The following is a 26,039-nucleotide window of genomic DNA, read 5'->3' on the forward strand; positions in this document are numbered from 1 at the left end:
CCAGCATGATTAACTTATCAGTAATTAAAAAAAAAAAAAACCTGCATATTTCTTGGGCATCTTGTGATGTGTGTTTGAATATGGATTTGAATTGAAATAAGTTCTCTGCTGAGGAGCATGGGAAATCCATATTATGATTTTTATCTTTTGGGGGACATAGCTTGCATCAATTAGAAAAGCAATCATGGGGTCAGATGACATGTGATATTATTATATTTTTCCAGCTTCTGGAGCATTTAAATTTAATTTCTCTGTAGTGGTATATTTCATTTGTGACTAGTTATCTCTTCTAAAAAGCATAGAAAAGCATCCACCATATATTTGGTTTTACAGTAGCCTTTTTGATTTGATTTGACTCCTCCTCTATCTCATTATTGTAACACATGGTTAATAACATAGTTCTTTTCCACCTTTTTCTTTTGTGCAAAAAAATTAAAACCATGGTAAAATTTAAAAAATTTAAAAATTGTAAATTTCTGTTTTTTCATGAATGAAATTGGCTGTCACATATGCTAGTCTATGTTGCAAAATACAAGTGTGAAATAACAGCATTAATCTCTGTAATGTGCATCCATTTCATTGAACTTATGTGGTACAAAGCTAATTAAAAATATCTTTCAGCAAGATGCCAAAGAAATATAATATAAAATTTCAGAACAAACATTCATATGATATTTCATGTATTGTAAAATCTGGAAAGGTAACATGTTTGCTTTGTATATAGAGATGTGGTTTCCACTCTAAAGTGGTGAGAAATGCAGTGTAATCAGACACTTACAACCAATAGGCATAAGGAAAATATGCAGTGCATAGAAAGAAATACAAAAATAGATGTACCATTTCATAGTGACAGTGATGTTGTCATTGAATGTTTATTCACACTGTTTATCATAGATTGTAATCTTCTTCTCAGTTGTGATAATCAAGCAGGTGTGTTATTTGAGAAATATGTTTCTTGATAGTAAAATAACACAAAAATACACTTGTGGAAGAACAAAAATTGCAGGCATTTTAGTGAAATTGTACTGATGAGTTAAAAAGAGGTGGTGATTACTCTGAAAAATGTCATTTTTGATTGCTAGAGATAGCAGTAATCAAAGCGATTCCAAGCTGTATTCTGTCGTGGTGACTTTTCATAGTATAAAAAATTGTGAAATTGAAAAGCAGCTTGCTGTCAGTGCCAGCATTGGAAAGTGACTCTACAGGATATAATATTGCACATCTTCTTCTGAATAACCTGAAAGCATGTGGAATTCTTGGGGAAAAAAAAAAAACGTCTTGCACTAGATAATACTCCTGTTATGGTGGACTTAAAAACTGTAATGGTAATGGCATTAAAAGAGGAAATTGAACACTTGTTGGTAATAGGCTGTCCTTATTGCCTCATTAATTTGTGTGCCGAAAAGGGGGGCTGCATGCTGCCGTGTGAAAATAGATGAATATTTGATGGGCATTTACCATTATCTTGAAAAAAAAAATGCTAAAAGGAAAAATAGATTTAAACAGTTTCAATTAATACATGTGCTACCAAATTGAAAAGAGATATTGAAGCTGGTGTATATATACGTATGCATCAAAGTCTTTTTGTTGTATATATACATATGTATGTGTGCTTGGATAAATGTTAACTTGACTGATAGAACAGTGGCAACCTCTGGGTCTATTTAAAGAAGTTAGAAGTAGTGAGGAAGGCCATATGAAGAGTTTTCAGAATTACCAAACTGAAAAGTAAAACAACCCATCATTTGTGAGTATCATTGACTCATGTCCGATTCCAGTTCATGATCCGAAAGAAGATGAATTGATGATCTTCAAGAACTTTAAGAAGAACCTTACTTCTTTAAGTAAATCCCACTGTGATCACTGCCACCTAGTGGTTCCTTTATCTGCAATCATAAACTTCTGAAGCTATCCTAAACAGGCCTGGCAAGCTGATTACTCTAGGCATGATATCCTTGGTTGGGGAACTGACAAGTGCAAAACAAGCTTGAAACAAATTATATAAGTCATTCTTGAAATTTTAATGATGTGTCATGGCAGTGTTAAGTAAGAGAGAATGTTCAGCCAGGTGAGAAATCCAAAAACTGAGTGCATATCTCCTCTTTCTGATTAAGCTTTTGAAATGCACTTGGCAACCAAGTCTAGACAGCAGCCCCTCAACGTGGGCACCTGTACGTGGTGAGGGGACCTCCCAGTGATGCTGCTGGTTTTCCAGATAAGCATCACTGGGATCCAACGCCCATACCTTGGTTCCAGGGTTACAACATTGGAATCCGGCGTGTGCAGCCGTGCGCCGCGACCCGTGGAAGCGGAAAGGGGGATCCTGGTGGTTGAGGGGCCCAGCCTTAATACACCACTTTGGCCCCTGCTTCGACGAGACGGGTGGTCCCGGACCGGCTCGACTGGGATCAATCGGCGGGTGGTATTATACTGCTAGGGTCAACTGCGTTCCAATAAGTCTCCCTCCCTATGGTCCTGGGACGGGATAAAGACTTATTGGTAACGTGGGTATGGTGTTCTAAGCGAACTCGGCGTCCCATTCGTGTACGCAGTACCTGCTAGTTCACGAGTGGGCGTCCCCTCGTAGGGCTCCGTGGTGGGTGAGGTACTTAGGCATCAGACATTTTTTCTTTACTCTCATGAGTAATTTAAATCCAATTTCTTCTGGGGCCCCAACAAGGCCCCTACCTAACCGATCAGATGAGAATGACACCAATTCTGCCAAAAGAGCCAGAACTGAGGATAAACCACCATCTATAACTCCGCTTTTCCTCATTCTCCATTCCACCGGAGAGCAGTCAATTGGGAAGATGTCACCCTTCTTCATCCAGAAAGGATTAGAAGGGTTGGCAGGATCACCAAAATCCGTTAAACGGCTGCGTTCTGGTGATCTTTTAATCGAAGCTTCAAACACAAAGCAGGCAGAAAGAATGTTAAACGCGACATCCATAGGGGGAATACCGATCAATGTAACACCCCATAAAACTTTGAACTCTTCACGCGGTGTCATTTCAGAGTGGGATCTTCTTCATGTCTCTGAAGAGGAGATCTGCTCTGAACTAAAAGATCAAGGAGTGACAGCTGTAAAGAGAATATCAATGCAGAAGGAAGGGAATCTCGTCCCTACCCGAGTTCTCATCCTAACATTTAACACCCCACGGCCTCCAAGTTCCATCAAGGCAGGGTATTTAAACTGCCCAGTGAGGATCTATATTCCAAACCCACTGAGGTGTTTTAAATGCCAAAAATACGGACACTCACAAACGGCTTGTCGTGGTAACCCTGCCTGTGCTCGATGTGGTGCAAAAGACCACAAGAGCAAGGAATGTTCAGCTTCTAAACCGATCTGTGTAAATTGCCAAGGAGAGCACCCTGCATACTCCAGAGCATGCCAGCGGTGGAAGGATGAAAAAGAGATCCAGAAATTGAAAACGGAGCTGAATATCTCCTACCCAGAGGCAAGAAAACGCATTCAACCAATAAATAGCGGGAAACCTTCATATGGCCAGAAGGTTTCTGCGAAGTGCACTATCGGTACGCAGACTGAGATTACTGTACCACCAAGAGAGTCATTCACACCGATTGCCCGCTATTTATTGAGCTCACAAAAGCCCACCAAAAAAACGCAGTCAGCTGCCACTCCTATATCCGTATCTCCCAATGCTCCACCACTACCAAAACCAAGTGGTAAAGAGCCAACAGTAATAACAGAAACAATGGATGTCGAGCACAAGGAGGTACCGGATGAATCAGTCTTGGAACTCTTTGCGGAGGAAGAAATGGACACGGGACAGCGTCCATTCTTCCCCAAAAAAGATAAAGCCAAGACTGATAAAATCAAGCCCTCAGCACTTCGGAAGCCGCCTGATGGACCCACCAAGCCAAAATAATGGCTAAATTCCTACAATGGAATTGTCGTGGATTCCGGCGAAATACTGATGACATCAAGGCCCTCCTGCAAAAGCACGAGCCAGTTTGCTTTTGCTTGCAGGAGACGTATCTAAAAGCAAATGATGATCCCACCATGTATAACATCACAATCTTTCGTAAGGATAGAATTGCGGATGGTCCTGCTCATGGAGGAGTGGCTATCCTTGTGAGTAATCAGACCCCAGTTCAGCCCTTGCTAATTACATCCAGCATAGAGGCTGTTGCAATTCGCCTTACAGTAGGATTTTTATTAACAGTCTGCTCTATTTATTTGCCACCTGGGACTGACATCTCCCAGGAAGACCTTGATGATCTTGTAACGCAGTTGCCACCCCCTTTCTTACTTCTTGGGGATTTTAATGGACATAACACCCTGTGGGGTAGTGCTAACATCAATGGAAGGGGACGGGTCATAGAGCGTATGCTCAATGACAATGCCCTTTCCCTTGTAAATACTGGAAAAAACACCTTCTTCCACATGCCTACCCGTACGTTCTCTGCCATTGATCTCTCTATCTGCTCCCCTTCTCTACTCCCTTCTCTCACTTGGGAAGTGGAGGAGAATCCATACGGAAGTGATCACTTCCCTGTGCTAACCTTGTTACACAGTGGGAGACCATGTCTTCCTTTTAGGTTACCACGGTGGAAGTTTGATCAGGCTGACTGGAATGCCTTCGAACATCAGGCAAATTTTGACCTCAGTACAGTCAGTCAGGAGCCTATCAGTGACGCAGTAACGTACATCACAGAAATCATTGTCCAAGCAGCTGCAAATTCTGTTCCAAAAACATCTGCCCGGTTTCCACCATATCCCAAACCTTGGTGGAATTCCCAATGCACAGCAGCAAAAAAGGCTCAAAACAAAGCGTGGGGGATATTCCGTCGATATCCTACCACTGTTAATCTAATAGCCTTCAAGCGTGCACGAGCCAAAGCACGCTACATTCGCCGTCAGAGTCAAAAGGAATCATGGATCCGTTTCACATCATCTATTAACCAGACTACCAATTCTAAGGTAGTCTGGGATAAAATCCGGAAAATGAAGGGAAAATATACATCCCACCCTTCTTCAATCCTAGATTATAATGGATGCGCTATTGCAGATCCAACTGCAATAGCCAATGCTCTTGGGGAAACATTCTCTAACATCTCTGCAACATCTTCGTATTCCCCAGAGTTCCTGGTCCTGAAACATAAACTGGAAAAACAGGCTCTTAATTTTCAGTCTAAGAACATCTACCCCTACAATGGGTCGTTTACTATTCAGGAACTGAAAAGAGCCCTCGCCCTTTCCAAAGCAAGTGCTGTTGGACCAGATGGCATCCATTATGAAATGGTTAAACATCTTTCACCAAAATCTATGGATTATCTGCTCTCTCTGTATAACAGAATCTTCATTGAAGGGCAGTTTCCGGATTCCTGGCGCAAGGCAATCGTTCTTGCCTTTCCTAAGCCAGGAAAGGATCCAAAAGTCACTAGAAATTATCGTCCTATTGCTCTGACTAGCTGTCTGTGCAAAATCCTGGAGAGAATGGTCAATTCTCGTTTAATATGGTACTTAGAATCGAATGACCTTCTCTCCAATATCCAGTGCGGCTTCCGAAGGAACCGGTCCACTTTGGACCATCTTATTAGACTGGAAACATCCATCCGGGATGCTTTCCTAAAACGCGAACACTTGGTGTCGGTGTTCTTTGACATGGAGAAAGCATATGACACAACTTGGAGATTTGGCATCTTAAAAGATCTGCATAGCCTGGGTCTTAGGGGGCAACTCCCCATTTTTATTATAAACCTTTTAGCCAATCGATCTTTCCAAGTTCGTATGGGATCCTCACTCTCTCGTTCCTTTAGCCAAGAGGAGGGAGTACCACAAGGATCAGTATTAAGTGTCACGCTTTTTGCCATCAAAGTAAATTCCATTACAGAACAACTTCCTCCAACCGTAAACAGTGCCCTCTATGTTGATGACTTTAGCATATTTTGTCAGTCATGCAACATGAGGGTTATTGAAAGACAACTGCAGAAAGGCATTGATCGTCTCAACTCCTGGGCACTTGCAAATGGCTTCAGGTTCTCGCCGGAGAAGACCGTTTGCGTACATTTTTGTCGTAAGCGTAATCTTCATCCTGAACCTGAATTAAGGCTCGGACAAAATTCTATTCCAATAGCAGCAGATACAAAATTCTTGGGACTCGTATTTGACAAAAAGTTGACCTTTCTGGATCACATCCGTCAACTCCGAACAAGGTGCACAAGAGGGCTGAATATTTTGCGCTCTTTCCTCTACATCTTGGGGTGCCGATCGATGCACCCTACTACGCATCTACCATGCACTTGTACGATCCAGACTAGATTACGGGTCCCTGGTATACAATTCGGCCAGAGACAGTGTACTTCGTTGGCTGGATCCTGTCCATCATCTGGCTCTCCGTACTGCTATTGGAGCATATCGAACATCTCCAGTCCAGAGCTTATACGTCGAAGCAAACGAACCGCCGTTATCGCTTCGACGTAAGCAGTTGTCTCTAAACTACGCCTTAAAACTGAAATCCCTGCCAGACCATCCTACGTGGCTATCCGTTTTTGAGCCACGATGGGAAAATTTGTACAACACCCGTAAGACTGCCAACCGACCTTTTGGTATTCGTCTCCAAGAGCTACTCAAAGAACTTAATATCAAGGTAGACAAGGTTGCCCAAACACCGAAGCAACCCCTTCCACCCTGGCATGCTCATTTCCCAGCATGTGACTTGTCCCTTAGGAATTGGGGAAAGTCGGACACTCCATCGTATGTCTACCTGCAGCTTCATTCAGCACACCGAGCTGAACATTCTGACTTCGCGCCAGTTTACACAGACGGTTCGAAGTCGGAATTATATGTGGGATCTGCTGCTGTCTTTACAGACACCACTACATCGGAGCAGATTCCCTCTGAATGCAGTATCTTTACTGCAGAGCTGCACGCTATAGAGTTAGCCTTGGAACACATTAGTGAATGCCAACACCAACGGTTCATTTTATATTCTGACTCTCTCAGTGTGTTACAGGCTTTAACATCTGTGATATATAATCCTCATCCGGTTCTGTCTTGCATTCAGCAGAAGATTCACTTCCTCCGGGAACGTGAATATGATATCCGCTTCTGCTGGATTCCGAGCCACGTTGGGATTAAGGGAAATGATTTGGCTGACGCCGCAGCCAAATCAGCAATCCCCAATAAAAATCGCTGCCTGTCAGTCCCCTATACAGACTACAGGCAAACAATACAGCAGAAGATACACTCCCAATGGCAGGATTCGTGGAATAGACAGACTGGAAATAAACTATATCGTATAAAGCCTGTAATTGAACCGTGGCAGTCTAGTCTGCGCGGGAATCGTAAGGAGGAAGTTGTTCTTGCCCGGACCCGCATAGGACACAGTCATTTGACTCATTCGTTTCTGCTGAGGGCTGATGACCCTCCTATGTGTGTGTCCTGTGGCACAATTTTAACTGTGAGACACATTTTAATTGATTGTCCAGATTTTGGTAATATCCGTTTTACCGCTTTTAATCATCTGACTGAGCCGTATACACTCAGTCAGATTTTATCTGACAATGACCATGTGTCTGCTGTTTTTACCTTTTTAAAGTCAATAAACATTTTTGATCTTATATAAAATTTACATGTTTCTTTTATACATCTTGACATAGTGACCTAACTATGTAGGTCACTGAAAGTTTAAAAAATTTTTTATATACGACTTGGTCTTGGCGCATTATAGCCTCCGTAGCTAATGCGCCAATAAAAACAAAACAAAACAAACTAGACAGCAGGGCCATTGTTATGAACAAACCTTTTACTCATGATTTCAGAAGAGGACAAAGTCTGCAACAGTATCATTCTTCAAACAGTCATGGTCAATTTGATGTCTCTCAAACAATCTGAATAGAAACCCACAGGTAGAAAAATTTTAAGTATATTAATGTCTGAAAGTATACTGTTAACAATCTGATGTACATTGCTTGTGAAATTAAATTTATATTGCAGTGTGGACTTTGAAAAACTTCTTGCGTTCTTACTTGTTTTTTTTGCAAAGATTTTTTTATTTTTTCCAAAAAAAAATTCTGTTTTTTGTTAGTTTTGGTGAATTTGCCAAAAAAATTCCTGTTTTCCTCTTTATAATTACCTAGTCTCCAGCTTTTTGAAAGTTGGGTGAAATTCTCAGAAAGAGAGACAGTGATATGTGAAATTCTCAGAAAGAGAGACATAGTGATATATTATTATTATTATTATTACTACTAGCCATGTAGTGCAAGGAAGCCTGAGGCTTATGCTGCACCAGCTAAAAAAAAAATTCCAAGTTACCCTGAGAGAGAGAGAGAGTTGGTTGGTTGGTTATTGGAAGTTTAATGGCACATCAGCATCTAAGGCTATCGTGCACCAAGTCTAAGGTAATAAAATATAAATATGTAAAAATATAAAATAGCATATGTAGTTAATATATTATAAACAAAAATGGCACCTCCGTAGCCAGGTAGGAAGGAGCAGCAGTGCATAGCACACGCCTCTTGATTAGACCGGGGTTTTAGCCCATCACCACCAAATACGGTGGATGTGCAAAGGTCAGGGAATGACCACCGCATATCTCGGAGCAATATGGCCTTAGTTGCTAATGCTCCTAAAAACCAAATAACAAACAAACATAAACAAAAATATGGCATAAAACATTTACAATATATTAAACATTAGAGCAATCTAAATAAAACTATGTAGATTAATCAGTTGTAAAAACCTGAATACATCTGACACATTGTCATTATCTGATAAAATCTGCCTGAGTGTATAAGGCTCAGACAGATGGTTAAAACATAAACGCCGTTCATTACTAAAATATGTACATTCGACTAAAATATGACAGATAGTTAAAATTGCTTTACAATGTCTACACACAGGACAATCATCAGCCCTCAGCAAATACAAATGCGGAGAGAGAGAGTCGGAAGTAGAAGGGAATCACCAAGAAAGAGAAGAATGATGATATCTAGCTCAGGACCCTGGGTGTGCCAAGCCCATACTCACCAGATGTGAGCCCCTGGGGTAAAATATCATTGCCTCGCATATGAGCCGAATAAGTTTCCATATTAATTATATACCTGTTTTGAGGCACAAGTATATAATTAATATGGAAATTGATTAAGATACTTGTGTGCATTTATTTGTGATACACCAGTTTCAGAAGAAATATTTCTTATGGCCTACAAGGACTTCTTGTAAGGTAGTTCTTGCTCATTCATAAAGAGCTCCTGTTGGATGTTGTGAGACTGAATGTTTATGAGACAGAGTGTGGAGAGTGACTTTCTAAGAGATGGGTCATTAATTAATATGACTGCTCTCTTTTGAATGGAGTCTAAAAGCTTAAGAGAGATACTGAGGCACCACCCAGATGTGGGAAAAGTATTAGTAGTAGCAAATGATGCAAGGAAGCAAGCTTAGCATTAGTTGAGGCATATGATGCATGAAAGCAAGCTTATAGAGCATTGGTCAAAAAAATAAAATAAAATGAAAAATAATAAAATAAAATTAAAAAAAAAAAAAACCTTACCATTTCACCCATCCGGTCACTCCAAATGTTTATCTAGTTCAGCCTTAAATTTATTTAAGTTATCAACTTCAGATGGAAGACTGTTCCAGCAATCAACTCCCCCCTGGCAAAAGGCAATTGTACACCTCAATCAGATCACCTTGCAGATGCCTAGTCTCCAGGTACTGCAACTTACAGAATTTAAGTGTCTCCTGGTAAGAGAACCCCTTTGTTCCTCTCAGCAATCTTGTTGCCCTTCTCTGTACTCATTCTAGCAACTTTACATCCTTCCTAAAATGAGGCCTCCAGACCTGTATGCAGTATTCAAGATGTGGCCTGATCATTGACCATTGCCTTATACAGAGGTACAATCACCTCCTTGTCTCTGCTAGCAAAATTCCTATATATCATTGACAAAACTCCATGACCTGCTCTGGCACCTGGATGCACTGCTCAGAGAACTTCATATCCGACTGCACAATTACCCCCAGGTCTTTTTCATTCTCCACCTGCCTGAGTGTAGTACCAGACAGTTGGTATGTTTCTCTTGGGTTACTGCTACCCATATGCAGTACTTAGCATTTGTCAATATTAAACTTCAGTTGCTACTTCTCAGCCCATCTACCTAACTTTTCTAGCTCCTGTTGCAGTAGCATACTGTCTTTACTATCATTAACAACCCTGGCAACCTTTGTATCATCTGCAAACTTGGACATTAAGTCTGATATACCTTCATTGATATCATTAATAAATACACAAACCAACAGTGGGCCCAGCACCGAACCCTGTGGGACTCATCTAATAACATTTAGTCCACATAGAACAGTGTCCATTTATTACCACTCTCTGCCGTCTCCCACTCAGCTATCCTTTATCCATTGCAGCAACTTGCCCTTAATACTACACCGCACCAATTTGTACAGCAGTCTGCTATGTGTTACAGCATCAAACCGTACCTGAAATCCAAGTATATGATATCAGAATTATTTTTTGCATCCAGTTCCTTTGTGACCACACCATAGTATCCAATCAAATTTAGGCCTAAATCTTGAACATTATTTCTTAGTTGGTATGAAAAGCCCTAGTAGCTTCCAAAATTAATTCCTTGAAGGCTTCCCGTTTAGAATTCACTGTTTTTAACATCATCAGTTACTCCCACTGTATAGAATTTAAAAACTGCCTAAGACCACGTAGTCACCTATATGAAAACAAAAATCTTCCTGTTACCCTTTATCCAGCTTCAGCAAAAAAAAAAACAAACAAAAAACTCTACTACTTCCCTTATCATCTGCCCATTCCCTCTAACAGTTTATCTGTCATCTCCTTGAATTTATTTAAACTATCTCTACAACACCAATTGGGATTTTGTTCCAACAATCAGTTTCCTGCTGCCTGAAAACAAATTTCCACACATCTACTGTGCAACCATCCTTCTTCAATTTGAATTTATGATGTGTAGAATGAGCAGGAGGAAGGATTCTATCAGCACTGGGTATACCAAATTTGAGATTTTTACATATTGAGCAAAAGAAAAGTAGTGTTGAAAGCATAAAAGAAAACCCAGTTTTTATGATGCAGAGGAAGCAGTATTGGTGATGCTTAATGCAAGTGAGATTAGAAGTTGGGGTAATCCGTAATAGAGATGCAACCTTGTTGAGAATGTCATTGAAGATGAACATCGGAGCTGGAAAGTGTTTGTTTGTTTTTTTTTTTGTAAGAAATAAGACAGGACTGAGTTTTAGAAGGATTGAAATTAGCTAAGTTTTCTCTATCCCATTACAGAATTACATAGAGATTGGCATTAATAAGGAACTGGTGGTTGAAATTAGAGAAAATGAAGCTATTTGTGCAGGGCATGGTTTCTCAGTCCATAAGGTGGACTGTATTTTGTGAGAATGTATGCTATCATCAGCAAAATGATGAATAGAATTTCCAGTCAGTGGAAGAAGGTTATTAATATACAAGAGGAAAAGAATGGGAGAAAGATTTGAACCTTGGGGAATTCCAAAATTAGTGAAGAAGTTAGAAAACTGGATACTCAATTGCAACAGACATTTCACAATCCATAAGTTGGCAGCTTGTTTAGAAGACCTTTGTGCCAAACACAATCAACAGCCTTAGAAATGTCAACATCAACTGCTCGAGTTACACCAAAATTTGCAATCAAAATTTGTTAAAAAATGAGTAGCATAGGCCGTATATGACCAGTGTTAATGACAATGATGGAATCCATATTAGTAGTTACTGTTCAGGTGCAAGGTTTTGAGAATGGTTTAAGTGGAGTTCCCCAGGGTTTAGTGCTGTGACAATTGTTGTTTTCTATATTTATTAATGGTACTGATGAAAATATAATCAAGCTTAATGTCTAAGTTTGCAGATGATACAAGGTTGGCAAGGTGGTTATGACAGTAATCAAAGTATGCTACTGCAACAAGATCTAGAAAAATTAGACAGATAGGCTGAGAAATTGCAGTTTAGGTTTAACATTGACAAATGCGGGGTACTGCATGTGGATTGCAGTAATCCCAGATTGACATACCAACTGTATGGTACTAAACTCAGAGTAGTGGAAAATGAAAAAGAATGGGGGGATTATTTTACATTAAGATATGAAGTTCTGTGAGCATTGTAGACAGGCTGCCAGTGCCGATGGAGTTTTGTGAATGATATATAGGAACTTTACCAGCAGGGATAAGGAGGTAGTTATCCCATTTGCACAAGGTAATGGTTAGGTTGCATCTTTGGTACTACCTACAGATCTGGAGGCTCTACGAAGGATGTAGATCTGCTGAAATGGGTGCAGAGAAGGCCAACAAGATTTGTGAACAAGAACTTGGTAACACCAACAAAAGTTGGTGTTACCAAGAAATGCTTGAGTCCTGCAAATTGCAGAATCTGGAGAGTAGGCTCTTGCGAGGTGATCTGATTGAATTGTTTAAGACTTTGAATGGATTGAGCAAGCCTAATGCTAATGGCATTATTTCTCTTGCTCACATTACCCACATGAGGGGATATAACTTCAAATCGAGGAAGAGTGGTTGCAGTATAGATGTGTGGAAGTTTTCCTTCACCCAGCAAGTGGTTGATTGTTGGAGAAAACTTCTATCTCTTTTTATGGAAGTGGGTGTGGTAGTTTGAATAAATTCAAGGAAGAACTAGACAAACTGTCAGATGGGATGGACAGGTGATATGGTTAGTTTTTTTTTTTGGTTTTTTTTGGCTAATGCTTTATAAGTTTGCTTTCTTGCAACAACTGCTAATACTAATATACAGTGCTGTAGTCGTAAAATTAACAAAAGGTATATGTACTCTATGAATGTTATGAAAAGCAGAGTATACAGTGCATACCAGGCTTATTAATCAAATTCCAGAGGGTCTACAGCATATACCTTCTGGAATTCGATTTTATATATATATATGGCATATTTACTTTCTTATATGTATGGCATATATATTAAAAATAATAAAACTGTAAGCATTGCTTAAGGATGAAATTCTAATAAATTTATTTTTTAATTTTCAGTAAATATTTTAATAATATTTGTTTTTAAAGTCTTTCAAAAACTAGAAGGTATATGCTGTTCATCTAAAAAAAATCCAGAGGTATATGGCATATACCCTCCACTATAGCCCTGCTAATATATATTGAGAATATATACTGCGAATATATATATATTTTTTTTATGAAAACCTCAAACACAAAAGGTATTAATTAGAATTTATCAATACTAATTAGAATCTGTGGTAATTACTACCATGTGTGAGTTGAAGTTTGAGAAGATGAAAGAAGATACTTGTTGACATTAGACTTGAATTTCTCTAGATTGTAATTTTCAGGAAGTACTTGTGAAAAGATGTTATAACATACGTGCGAAGAGAGGTAATACTAATATGAATTTGGTGTGATATATATTGCATTATATTTTAGGTGCATTCATTTGAATTACAGCAATACTTTGCGCAGTGCGGCTTTAATCAGTACGGGATTGACTATAATGCAGTTTATAATCTGCGATTGCAATTTATTATCAGTTAATTCCGTTGTTGGTCTACCTCATTACTATTTGTATTTTTTATTTTTCTAACTAATCATGCATAATTATTTCTAATATAAAAAAAATCCATATGATACCAATTATTTTTCCCATTGAAACTATTCCCCATTTAATGCCGATTCAGTTAGTGCGGTAGTTTTTTTTTTCCAATGCATTAACCACACTGTGCAAGGTATTCCTCTATATGATAACAAAATTTCAAAAAGGTTCTGTTTATTTGCTTTATTCCTCTACAAATTTAGATATGCTGATTCTAATTATAATCTTAATTTATGCATAGTATCAATGGTTTTCTCAAAAATTGAAAGAAAAGAAAATATGCAGTAAGAATATATCAGATTTATTAATAGTGTTTAATTTCTGTACTGTAGACAGTATTAATCTTTGCTGTAAGAAACAACAAAAAAAAATCACAAATTTAAAGAAACCTTCCTCGGGTTTATCAGACAAAATTCCTTAAAAATGTACATTTTGAACATCTTTGTCTTTTGTGGTGATTGTGATTATCCCAACCAGAAACAGTCACCTATCATAGTTTCATCCCACCTTCCTTGATACTGCTCCAATTTTGATTATATGTTCTGGTGGAATTTTTCTACATACTCTTTACTAATGTTACCCAGATTTTGTCTGAAGAAATTCAGGTGAGAGTGCAAGTAATGGTGTTTGATTGACATTCTGCCTACCATATGAGGTCTCTCAGAAAAGTAACGAGATTAATTTTGTAACAAGTGCAATGGCAACATTCGAAACAAGTGACATGTAGCATGGTCCTTCCGCTAACCTCACTGTGTGTTTCTACTCATTAGAGGCAGTACGTCAGTGGCTATTGCAGTTATAGTAATCATGTGTTTGTTAAGTGTGTTACAATTATGTAACAGTGAAATATTGAACAGCAATATGCGATCAAGTTTTTTGTGAAACTGAAAGTGTAACTGAGGTGCACGAAAAACCAAGAATGGATACCACGGATGCCATGTCATGTTCTCAAGTGTTCTGTTGGCACAAAATGCTTTTAGAGGGATGTGAAATGATGGAAGATGAGACACTTGCTGGTCAGCCAGCAAACACTCGAACTGACAACAATGTCCAAAGAGTGAGAGCGTTAATTCATTGAGATCAAAGGTTAGCAATCAGAATGATAGCCCGGTGAACTGAATTTAAATAAAGACACTGTTCACAAAATTTTAAGTTAAGATTTGGCCATGTGAAAAGTGTGTGCGAAAATGGTTCCGCAGGTTTTGAGTGATGGAAAAAAAAACAAACCACATGACTGTGTGTCTTGATTTGCTAGAAAGGTTAGAAATCAGTCCAGACGTGTTGAAATGAGTCGTTACTGGTGACGAAAGCTGGTTTTACCAATATGATCCAGAGACCAAATGCCAAAGTGAGGAATGGCACATGAAAACATCTCCACGTCCGAAAAAATCTCGAATGACCAAATAAAAAGTGAAAACGATAATTGTGTGTTTTATTATTATTGAGGCATCATTCGCAAAGAGTTTCTGCCACAACAACAAACAATGAACAAAATTATGCAAAAATCCGATGTTGATTTGAATTTTCCTTCTTTAGGAATGTCTGAACAACCATGGGTTTAGACACTTCTCCTGAAATTATTCTATAGGTGAAGAAACTGGAGGCTGTAGAATTACATTTGGCCCTAAAACCTTCCTGGAGACTAATGTAACATATGCTGAAAAGTTGATATTGATTTGACTTTTCCTCATTGAGTAATGACCAGACATCCAAACCATGCTTCCATTTATACAATATATCAATATATAGAAATATTGAAATTTTATGAAAATAAAAAAATGTGTAATTTTTATTGGTTTGATTTGAATGAAATGTGTTGACTTAACAAATCTTTGTAAATGACCCAAATATAACATTTCGTGAAAATCTGTCCACTGGGACTAAAGTTACCCAAGGATGGACAGATGGACTGATGAAGACTGTAAAGTATTTTTTGCTATTATGAACACAACTACAAAAGTACATTCAGTTCTTAGTTTGTGCACTCTACAATTTTTGTTTAACATAGTTTAACACGGATGGCTATTTAAGTGTATATACCACTTCTTAATTTAAGATGCTTTAATTCTTGCTTTAGCATGATTAGCAATGAAGCATCTGACAGATGACCATATGGCAGATTTAATTTGTTGAATTTGTTGCATATATTTTATTAGTGTTAATCATTGATTGATTTTGAAAATTTTACTAAAAATAGATTATGCAGATTTCACTAGAATCTCAGTGAAACAGATTATGTAGGTCAGGCAGCTATGTCATGAGAGTATGGACATCTATGTTATGAGTATGAGAGTATAAATACACCAAGCTCCTCTTAGATGGTTCTGTGCTGCACACAATTTTAAATTATTTATGCACAATTTTGTATTGCAAATTAATTACTTTTTTCCAATAATTAATTGTAATTATACTTCACTGTGTTATAACAATAAAATACTTTATTGACTATGCTGCCTTGTATTTAACAGAACAAAATTCTAAAATAAAACAAAATAAAAAAAAAAAAAACAAGAAAAGACACTATTAGATAAAAACATGAAGTCATCATATCACCATAGTCATCATCATATATAGAGATCTGTAATATGTATTTAAAGTACTTAGATTAATAAAAGTGCTTGTGTTAGTTGTTGTTGGTTTGTTGTTTAATGGCACAAGGGCTGCTAAGACCATATTGTGCATCTTGTGTTAGCGTACTTAGACTATTGTTCAGTTAAATGCCATTAAAACTGTTTTTTTTTTTTTTTTCCTTTTTGAATGTTATAATATTCAAAAGGTTTCCTTAAATTAAAGAGAGAGATTAGTATTAGTGGTGGCAAATAATGAAAGAAATCAAGCTTATAAAGCATCAGAAAAAAAAAAAAAAAAAAACTTGCCATGGCATGTCATGTCATGTCATGTCTGTCTCCTCTCCAATAGTGTGCGTTCTTCCTTGAATTTATTCAAACTACTTAATCCCACAAAGACGGATGAAATAAAGATCCACTTGCTGGCTGAAGGCAAACTTTCACATATCTATCATGCAACCATCCTTCCCCTATTTGAATTTGAGTCAACAATAGTCTGAGCAAGATAAAGAATTCCATCAGCATTGAGCTTGCTGATTCAATTCAAAGCCTTAAATACCTTAATCAGATTACCTTGCAGATGCCTAGTCTCCAGGCACTGCAATTTGCAGAACTGAGGCCTTCCTCGGTAAGAGCACCCTTTTATCCCCCTCACGAATTTTGTTACCCTTCTCTGCATCCATTTAAGCAGATCTGCATCCTTCCTAAGATGAAACGAATGACCTGTATGTAGTACTAAGATGCAGACTAAACATTGCATTGTACAGTGAGATAATCACCTCCTTATCTTGCAAGCAAAATTCTTGTGTATCATTTGTCTAAACCCCATGATGTGGAAGTTCACACTTCCACATCTTTTTCATTTTCTACTGCCCACAGTGTAGTGCCTCACATTTGGCATGTTAATCTGGGAATACTTCTACCCATATGCAATACCTTGCATTTGTAAGTATTAAACTTCGGTAACCACTTCTTATTATCATCCAATCTGCCTAATTTTTCTAGCTGTTGCACTAGCATACCTTGATTTTTATCATTAATCACCCTGCCAACCTTTGCATTATCTGTAAACCTAAAAGAGATTAAGCCTGATATACCTTCATCAATATTATTAATAAATATAGAAAACAACAGTTGTCCCAGCACTGAATCGTGGGGGACTCCACTAATACATTACTCCATGAAGAGCAGTGGTTATTGAAACCACTCTGTCTTCTCCCGCTCAACCATCCCTTTATCCATAACAGTAACTTGTCCCTAATGCACTACCACTCTATTTTGTACAGCAGTCTTTTATTTGCAACAGTATCAAAAGCTTTCCTGAAATCTATATATATGATATCAGAATTATTTTTTGCATCCAGCTGTTTTGTTACTGTATCATAGTATCCAATCATAGTGATCAGACAAGATCACCCCTTAAAAACCCATGCAGTTACTGCAGTATATTGCATTCCTGTCTAGATGGTCCTGCAGTGCTTCTTTAACCAATGACTATTATTTTCCCTGAAATAAAAGTTAAGCTAATAGGTCTGTAATTACGCCAGTCACCTTTTGATTCCTTTTGTGAATTGGGGATATATTTGCTCATCTCCAGTCCATAGGGATCTCCACTGAATGCTCTCATAATTATGGCTAAGGGTTTGCTTACCTCCTTGCTGCTTCCTTGTATAAAACTGGATAGATTCCGTCCACCCCAGGTGCCTTTTTTTATGCTTAGCTTCAACAATTTCTCTTCCACATTCCTCCCAGTTATCGCAAAATCATTGATCTTCCTTTTAGAGTTTGATAAACGTCTGGCATACCCTTCCCTAAAGAATTTTTTTGTGTGAATGTGGATGCAAAATTATATATTTAATATCCATTCAGTTTGTCAGCAACTTGATCAGGATCATCAAAGTTAAACCATCAATATCGAGTGAAAAATGTGATTCAACCCATTTGTTCTACTGTTAACATAAATAAAGATGCCTTTGCATTCTTTGCCAAGGATTTCTCGCAATCTACCTTTATTTTCCCCACTTCCTTTTTGATTTGATTGCAGACTAGTTTATATCAACCATTGACTTTTATATCTCCTGATATAGTTTATATGCAACACCTGCATTTTTCTGCTCTGCCATAAGTCTCATCAGGTCATCAGACACCCATTTAATTCTAAGCTTTCAGTTTAATCTAATTCTAAGAATTTTCCGTTGGTAGTTTCATCAGTTGTTCCTACTTCATAGGATGTAAAAACTGACCAAGATATCCTTAAAAAAGCTCTTTCCATCACCCTTAATAGTAGGTATGTCCGTAAGTAAATCCCACATCAATACACTGTAGTAGTAGTAGTAGTGGCATGTGATGCAAGAAAGCAAGTGTGAGCTTCTGCAGCATCAGCCAAAAAAAAAAAAAAAGGCACACGATAGCCTTAGATGCTGATGCGCCATTAAACTTCCAATAACCAACCAAAAAAAAAAAAAAAAAAAAAAATTACACCATTCCCTCCAAATGCCTGTCCAGTTCCTCCTAAAATTTATTTAACCTATCAACTTCCACAACGACAGATGGAAGTTTGTTCCAGCAATTAACCACCCGCTGGCTAAAGGCAAATCCCCGCACATCTATTCTACCTCTGTCTCTTCTTAATTTGAATTTATGCCCCCTTAGGTTCGTAATCTGAACAAGTGGAAGGATCCCATCAGAATTCACCGTGCTTAATCCATTGAAGGCCTTATACACCTCCATCAGATCACCGTGCAGGCGCCTAGTCTCCAGCCGCTGCAGTTTGCAGAACTTAAGCCTCTCTTGGTAAGAGGATCCCTTCATTCCCCTCACCAATCTTGTTGCCCTTCTCTGTACATGCTCAAGCAAATCTACATCCTTCCTAAAATGAGGCCTCCAGACCTGTACACAGTATTCAAGGCGTGGCCTGACCATTGCCTTATACAGAGGGACAATCACCTCCTTTTTCCTGCTAGCAAAATTCCTATATATCATTGACAAAACCCCATGACCTGCCCTGGCAGCCTGTCTACATTGCTCAGAAAACTTTATATCTGACTGCATAATTACTCCCAGGTGTTTTTCATTTTCTACCACCTTAAGTGTAGTACCACACAGTTGGTACGTTTCTCTGGGGTTACTTCTACCCATATGCAGTACTTTGCATTTGTCAAGGTTAAACTTCAGTTGCCACTTCTTAGCCCATCTGCCCTAATTATCTAGATCCTGTTGCAGTAGCATACTGCCATTACTGTCATTAACAACCCTGCTAACCTTTGTATCATCTGCAGACTTCGACACTAAGCCTGATATACCTTCATCAATATCATTGATAAATATATAAAACAACAGAGAACCCAACACCGAACCCTGTGGGACTCCACTAATAACATTAGTCCACGAAGAGCAGCACCCATTAATTACCACCCTCTGTCTTCTCCCACTCAACCATCCTTTTATCCATTGTAACAACTTACGCTTAATACCATTCTGCTCCAATTTGTACAATAGTCTTCCATGCGCAACAGTGTCAAAAGTTTTCCTGAAATCCAAATATATGACAAAATTATTTTTTGCATCCAGTTCCTTTGTAACCACATCATAATATCCTAAAAAATTTGTCAGACAAGACTTTCCCTTAACAAACCCATGCTGTGTCTGAATTATTGCTGCAGTCTTGTCTAGATGATCCTGCAATGCATCTTTAACCAGTTACTCCATTATTTTACCCGGAACAGAAGTTAAACTAACTGGTCTGTAATTACTCGTGTCACCGTTCGATCCCCCTTTGTGAATTGGGGATACATTTGCACATCTCCAGTCCATGGGGACCTCCCCTGAGTCCAAGGATGCTCTCATAATTATGGCTAAGGGTTTGCTTAGTTGCTTTGCTGTCTCCTTTAATATAACTGGATAGATCCCATCCACCCCAGGTGCTTTTCTTATGTTTATCTTCAACAATTTCTCCTCCACTTTGCTCTCAGTTATTACAAAATCATTAAGCATCCCTCTACAATTTGATAACCTTCTGCCATTTTCAAACCTTAATAACTCCTCATATGTGAATGTAGATGCAAAATACTCATTCAGTTTGTTTGCTATCTGAGCAGGATCATCAACAGTCGAACCATCGATATCAAGTGGACCAATCAGATTCATCCCCTTCCTTTTAGAGTTTATATAAGTAAAGAAATCCTTGCTGTTTTTCTTAGCATCTTTTGCCAAAGATTTCTCGTAATCTGCCTTCGCCTGCCTAACCTCCTTTGTGACCTGATTACAGACTAGCTTATATCTTCCATAGGCTTTTGAGTTGATTGATAATTTATATGCATTCCATGCATTTTTCTTCTCTGTCACGAGTCTCATTAGTTCATTTGATAACCATTTAGGCCTAAACCTTGAACAATATTTCTTAATAGGTATGAAACTTTTAGTAGCTTCCACGATTAATTCCTTGAATGATTCCCACTTAGAATTTACTGTTGGTAACATCGTCAGTTGATCCCACTGTACAGAATTTAAAAACTGTCTGAGACCACTGTACTCACCTTTACGGAAGCAAAAATCCTTTCCTTTATCCCTGACGGTAATTATATCTTTAAGTAAATCCCACATCAGTACACTGTGATCACTGTCACCTAGTGGTTCCTTTATCTGCAAATTTTTAATACACGAATGATCACTGCTGATAACCAGATCAAGAGTATCACCCTCTCTCGTTGCCTCTTGAACATGCTGTTGCAGAAAACAATCATTCAATAAATCTGCAAAAGTCTTACTAGTGTGTGAGTGACCAACCCACAAGTTCCAGTCAATATCTGGGAAGTTTAAATCCCCCATTATAAGACATTCTGATTTACTAGCCCACTCTATTTCTCTGTACAATTATTCATTGTACTCATTCGAGTCATTAGGCCTATAACAGACTCCTACTCTTATTTTTGCTTTCGGTGCTTATGTCACACCAAACTGACTCAACATGCACTGTTCATCTGTGGTCACTTGCACCCAGTAGTTTTTTACCTGCAGCTTCTTACTGCATGAAGATTTGCTGCTGATAATCATATCAAGACTTTTGGTTCTTCTGCTTGTTTCCTTTTCTTGGGGCTGTAGAACATAATCGTTGAATAGGGCTAATGGCTCTGATGAGTACAACGAACAATTATACAGAGAAATAGAGTGGGCCAGTAAATCAGAGTGTCTTATAATGGGGGATTTTAACTTCCCAGATATAGACTGGAACTTGAGTTGGTCACTCGCACACTAGCAAAGCTTTTATGGATTTATTGGATGATTGTTTTCTACAGCAGCATGTTAGAGAGGCAACAAGAGGAAGTAACACTCTTGATGTGATTATCAGCAGTGATTATTCATGCATTAAGAATTTACAAGTAAGGAACCACTAGGTAGCAGTGATCATAGTGTACTTATGTGGGATTTACTTAAAGATGTAACTACCATCAGGATTAAAGGGAAGGGTTTTTGCTTTCGTAAAGGCAACTACAGTGGTCTCAGAGATTTTTTAGGTTATATACAGTGGGACCAACTGATGATGTTACCAACATTAAATTCTAAATGGGAAGCATTCAAGGAAGTAATCTTGGGAGACTAGTATCAAAAGCATCAAAACTGGACTTTTTGTTCCAACTAAGAAATACTGCTCTAGGTTCAGGCCTAAATATGTCAGATGAACTAATGAGACTCGTGGCAGAGAAGAAAAATGCATGGGATGCACATAAATTGTCAGGCAACACAGAAGCCTATGGTAGATACAAGCTAGTCTGTAATCAAGTCACAAAGGAGGTTAAGCAAGCAAAGGCAGATGATGAAAAATCTTCGGTAAAGAATGCAAAGAAAAACAGCAAAGACTTCTTTATTTATATAAACTTTAAAAGGAAGGGGATGATTCAGATTGGTCCGCTTGATATCAATGATTTGACTGTAGCTGATCATTCTCAGATAGCTGCCAAACTAAATGAGTATTTTGCATCTACATTCATACGAGGAGTTATTCAAGGGGGAGAGGGCAAGATGTTTATCAAACTCTAACAGGGAGTTAAATGATTTTGTAATAACTGAGAGCAAAGCGGAGGAGAAATTGTTGAAGTTAAACTTAAGAAAGGCACCTGGGGTGGATGGGATCTATCCAGTTATATTAAAGGAGGCAGCAAAGGAAGTAAGCAAACCCTTAGCCATACATATGAGAGCATCTTATTTTCATTTTACCAGTTCTTATGTCACACCAAACTGACTCAATATTTGACTGGTTACCCATGTTGACCATAGGCACTGCCTTAGATTTAATATGCTTCTTAACTAATTGCATAACCCTCCTATGCTCTCTGTCCTTTTTTCAAGCATGTTGTGCTCTCCATATTCAAAATATGCATCCGTTATGTATGAACGACATCATGTCTCGGATATCCCTCTAATGTCTGCCTTTGATGTCTTTATCAGTAATTCAAATTCATCAAATTTGTTTACTATACACACCAAATTTAGTGTACATGCAAGTATACATGTTTCTGTTCTTACTCTTAGTTGTCCCATGTATTTACTTATTCTGGGATGACCCACAGCAGGGCTTGAAATTCCTGACACTTTTTTTTTTAATTTACTGTATGTTCCAATAGAAGCAGCGCAAGAATAACTCTACTGTAAACCTCTCTGCATGTGACTCTAGTTAATCTATTAGTCTATGTATCTCCCCCCCCCAGGCTAGCAGTTTACCAACTCACCTAACATGGCCATCTTCAACTCTTAATATCATTAGTGCCAATGTGTACAACAATATTACCTTTTGTGTCCATAAAAGATGTCTGCTTTCCAGGGTCATCAACTTTTGCTCCTGGCAGACATATCCTGGTCCTATTCCACTTATCTTTTTTGCACAGTATATTTCCTGTTTTCCTGAAAAGAGAGTCGATGACCATTACTGTGTACTGTGGGACCAGTGCATCTTTTTTGCACAGTATATTTCCTGTTTTCCTGAAAAGAGAGTCGATGACCATTACTGTGTACTGTGGGACCAGTGCATTTTGCCTCGGGATTTGTGGCTGTGTTGCCTGTTGCACAACTGTAAGCTCTGGCATTGAGTTGAGCAGCTGAAAGCTTGGTGGGCCTGCCCTTTTAATTCCTTCGAGGTCATACACCCTATTCTTTAAGCTCTCGTAAGCAGCCATCGGAACAATGAGTTTGCACCTAATTTCCTCATACTCTTTGTAATAAACACACACACACACACATCACCTTTGGTTGTATCATGTCCTGTTTCTGATAGATTTGCAAACATCGAACAAGTAGCACATTTTGTAAGGCAGTGATTTGTAGGAGAACTGCCTCTTCAATTTTCTCCTGAGCGACAGCACTTTTACTACTTTAAGCATGTAAATTGCAAATGCAACAAAACATTGTACATTGTTTTGCTGCTCTACTCTGAGGCATGTTTTCTGTTTAAATTCAATTTAATTTCAGAATGCCATACTAAACTAAGAGATACCTCAATGCAATAATAATCACAGGTTATGCAGTAGTAATACGTATACATATGTTATATTAGTAAAATAATAAGAGGAGTTTACCTCAATATAGTATGTAGAACACTTCCGTATGATACCCTCCAGAAATTAAAACGGAAAAAACGAAAAAATCGACAACTTACCGGTACATTAGAGTAAAATATAAATAATCAAATAATCAATGTACCGGTAAGTTGTCGATTTTTTCATTTTTTCCGTTTTAATTTCTGGAGGGTATCATATGGAAGTGTTCTACATACTATATTGAGGGAAACTCCTTATTATTTTACTAATATTATTATCAACGTAGAACATATTGAATATTACAGCTCTGATTCATACTATCTACATATGTTATATGTATTTTTCTATACTGTTGCATTTGTGGAGTTTTAAATTAGTTATGGCCTTCTGCTCTTGTGGAGTTTTAAATTAGTTATGGCCTTAATAGAAATGAAATTTCTTAGCTGAAAATAAAAAAAATATATGCCAACCTATGTGATTACAATCTTTGATCTACTTATTACAATTAAAATGCCGACCGAGCTAGCCGGGTGTGTAAAGCGCCTGCCTGGCAACCCAAAGGTCGCGGGTTCGAATCCCGCCTCGGGCTTGGATAAAAGTACTGCAAAAACCTTGGGAGGTGCATTATGGCCACAGAAGCCGATGTGCCAACAACTACCAAAAAAAAACAAAAAAAAAAAAAAAAAACCAATTATAATGCTATAATTCCACTACCATGCAGTACCCTACTAGTTAAGAAGTACATTGTTCACTCCAAATGATCGATACAAAAGGTGCTATATTTGCTGATGTGGCAGCATTGCTCTACTGTAGTTGAACCTGGCATAATTCACTAGGTGGTGGATGACTCTCATCAACCGGTGCAATACCACCACTTTGCTTATTGGAGGCTTGAAGTGGTGGAACTCATGTTTAGTCTCCAGAGCCAAGTTTCGGTCAAACCTTAGCATTTAGCATTAGCATTAGTAGAGGCATTTGATGCAAGAAAGCAAGCTTATGCAGCATCAGCCAAAAAAAAAAAAAAAAAAACCCACTTCCACTTCACCCCTCTGTTCGTTCAAAATACCTGTCCAGCTGAGCCTTAAACTTATTTAGGCTATCAACTTCCACGACAAGGGATGGAAGTCTGTTCCACCCACCAACCACCCGCTGGCTAAAGGCAAATTTCCGCACATCTATCCTACATCTGTCTTTCCTCAATTTGAATTTATGCCCTCTCAGGTGATTTTTCTGAGCTAGAGGAAGAATCCCATCAGCATTGAGCATGCTCAAACCATTCAAGGCTTTGTACACCTCTATCAGATCACCCCGCTGGTACCTAGTTTCCAGACACTGTAATTTGCAAAACTTAAGCCTTTCTTCGTAAGAGAACCCCTTTGTCCCATTCACCAATCTAGTTGCCCTTCTCTGTACTCGTTCCAGCAGCTCTACATCCTTCCTGAAATGAGGCCTCCAGGCCTGTATACAGTACTCTAGGTGTGGCCTGACCATTGCCTTATACAAGGGAATAATCACCTCCTTATCCCTGCTAGAAAAATTCCTATATATCATTGACAATACACCATGAGCTACTCTTGCAGCTCGTCTGCACTGCTCAGAGAACTTCATATCTGCCTGCACCACCACCCCCAGGTCCCTTTCATTCTCTACCACTGTCAGTGTAGTACCACAGAGTTGATACGTTGCTCTGGGGTTGCTGTTTCCCATATGTAGTACTTTACATTTGTCAATGTTAAACTTCATTTGCCACCTCGAAGCCCATCTGCTCAACCTTTCCAAATCCTGTTGCAGCAGCATAGTGTCAGTAGTGTCCTTGACAACCCTGCCAACCTTCGTATCGTCTGCAAACTTGGACATTAAGCCTGATATACCATCATCAATATCATTTATAAATACAGAAAACAATAAAGGCCCCAATACTGAACCCTGAGGGACTCCACTAATAACATTAGTCCACGATGAGCAGTGTCCATTGATTACCACTCTCTGTCTTCTCCCCCTCAACCACCCCTTTATCCATAGCAGCAACTTGCCTCCAATGCCACACTGCTCCAATTTGTGCAGCAGTCTTCCATGTGCAACAGTATCAAAAGCCTTTCTAAGATCCAAGTATATAATATCAAAGTTATTCCCTGCATCCAGTTCTTTTGTGACTGCATCATAGTATCCAATCAAATTGGTCAGGCAAGACTTCCCCTTAACAAAACCATGCTGTGTCCTAGCTATAACTGAAGTCTTGTCTAGATGATCCTGCAGTGCTTCTTTCACCTTCCCCATATCTTCCATTATGCAGTATGATTGATTTCTTTTGAGGTTATGATGGACATCATGGCGATATCCAAACTTCCTTAC

General features: G+C 38.5%; 1 protein-coding gene across 1 annotated transcript in view; it reads left to right on the forward strand.

Moving 5' to 3' along the window:
• The window catches only part of LOC150089873 (uncharacterized), a 228,103-nt gene that overhangs the window by 17,425 nt on the left and 184,639 nt on the right, over nucleotides 1-26,039 (forward strand). The window lies entirely within an intron of this gene.

Source organism: Mastigoproctus giganteus, chromosome 2 (genome assembly GCF_048544385.1).
Source record: "Mastigoproctus giganteus isolate SK-2022 chromosome 2, ASM4854438v1, whole genome shotgun sequence".
Lineage (NCBI taxonomy): Eukaryota > Metazoa > Arthropoda > Arachnida > Uropygi > Thelyphonidae > Mastigoproctus > Mastigoproctus giganteus.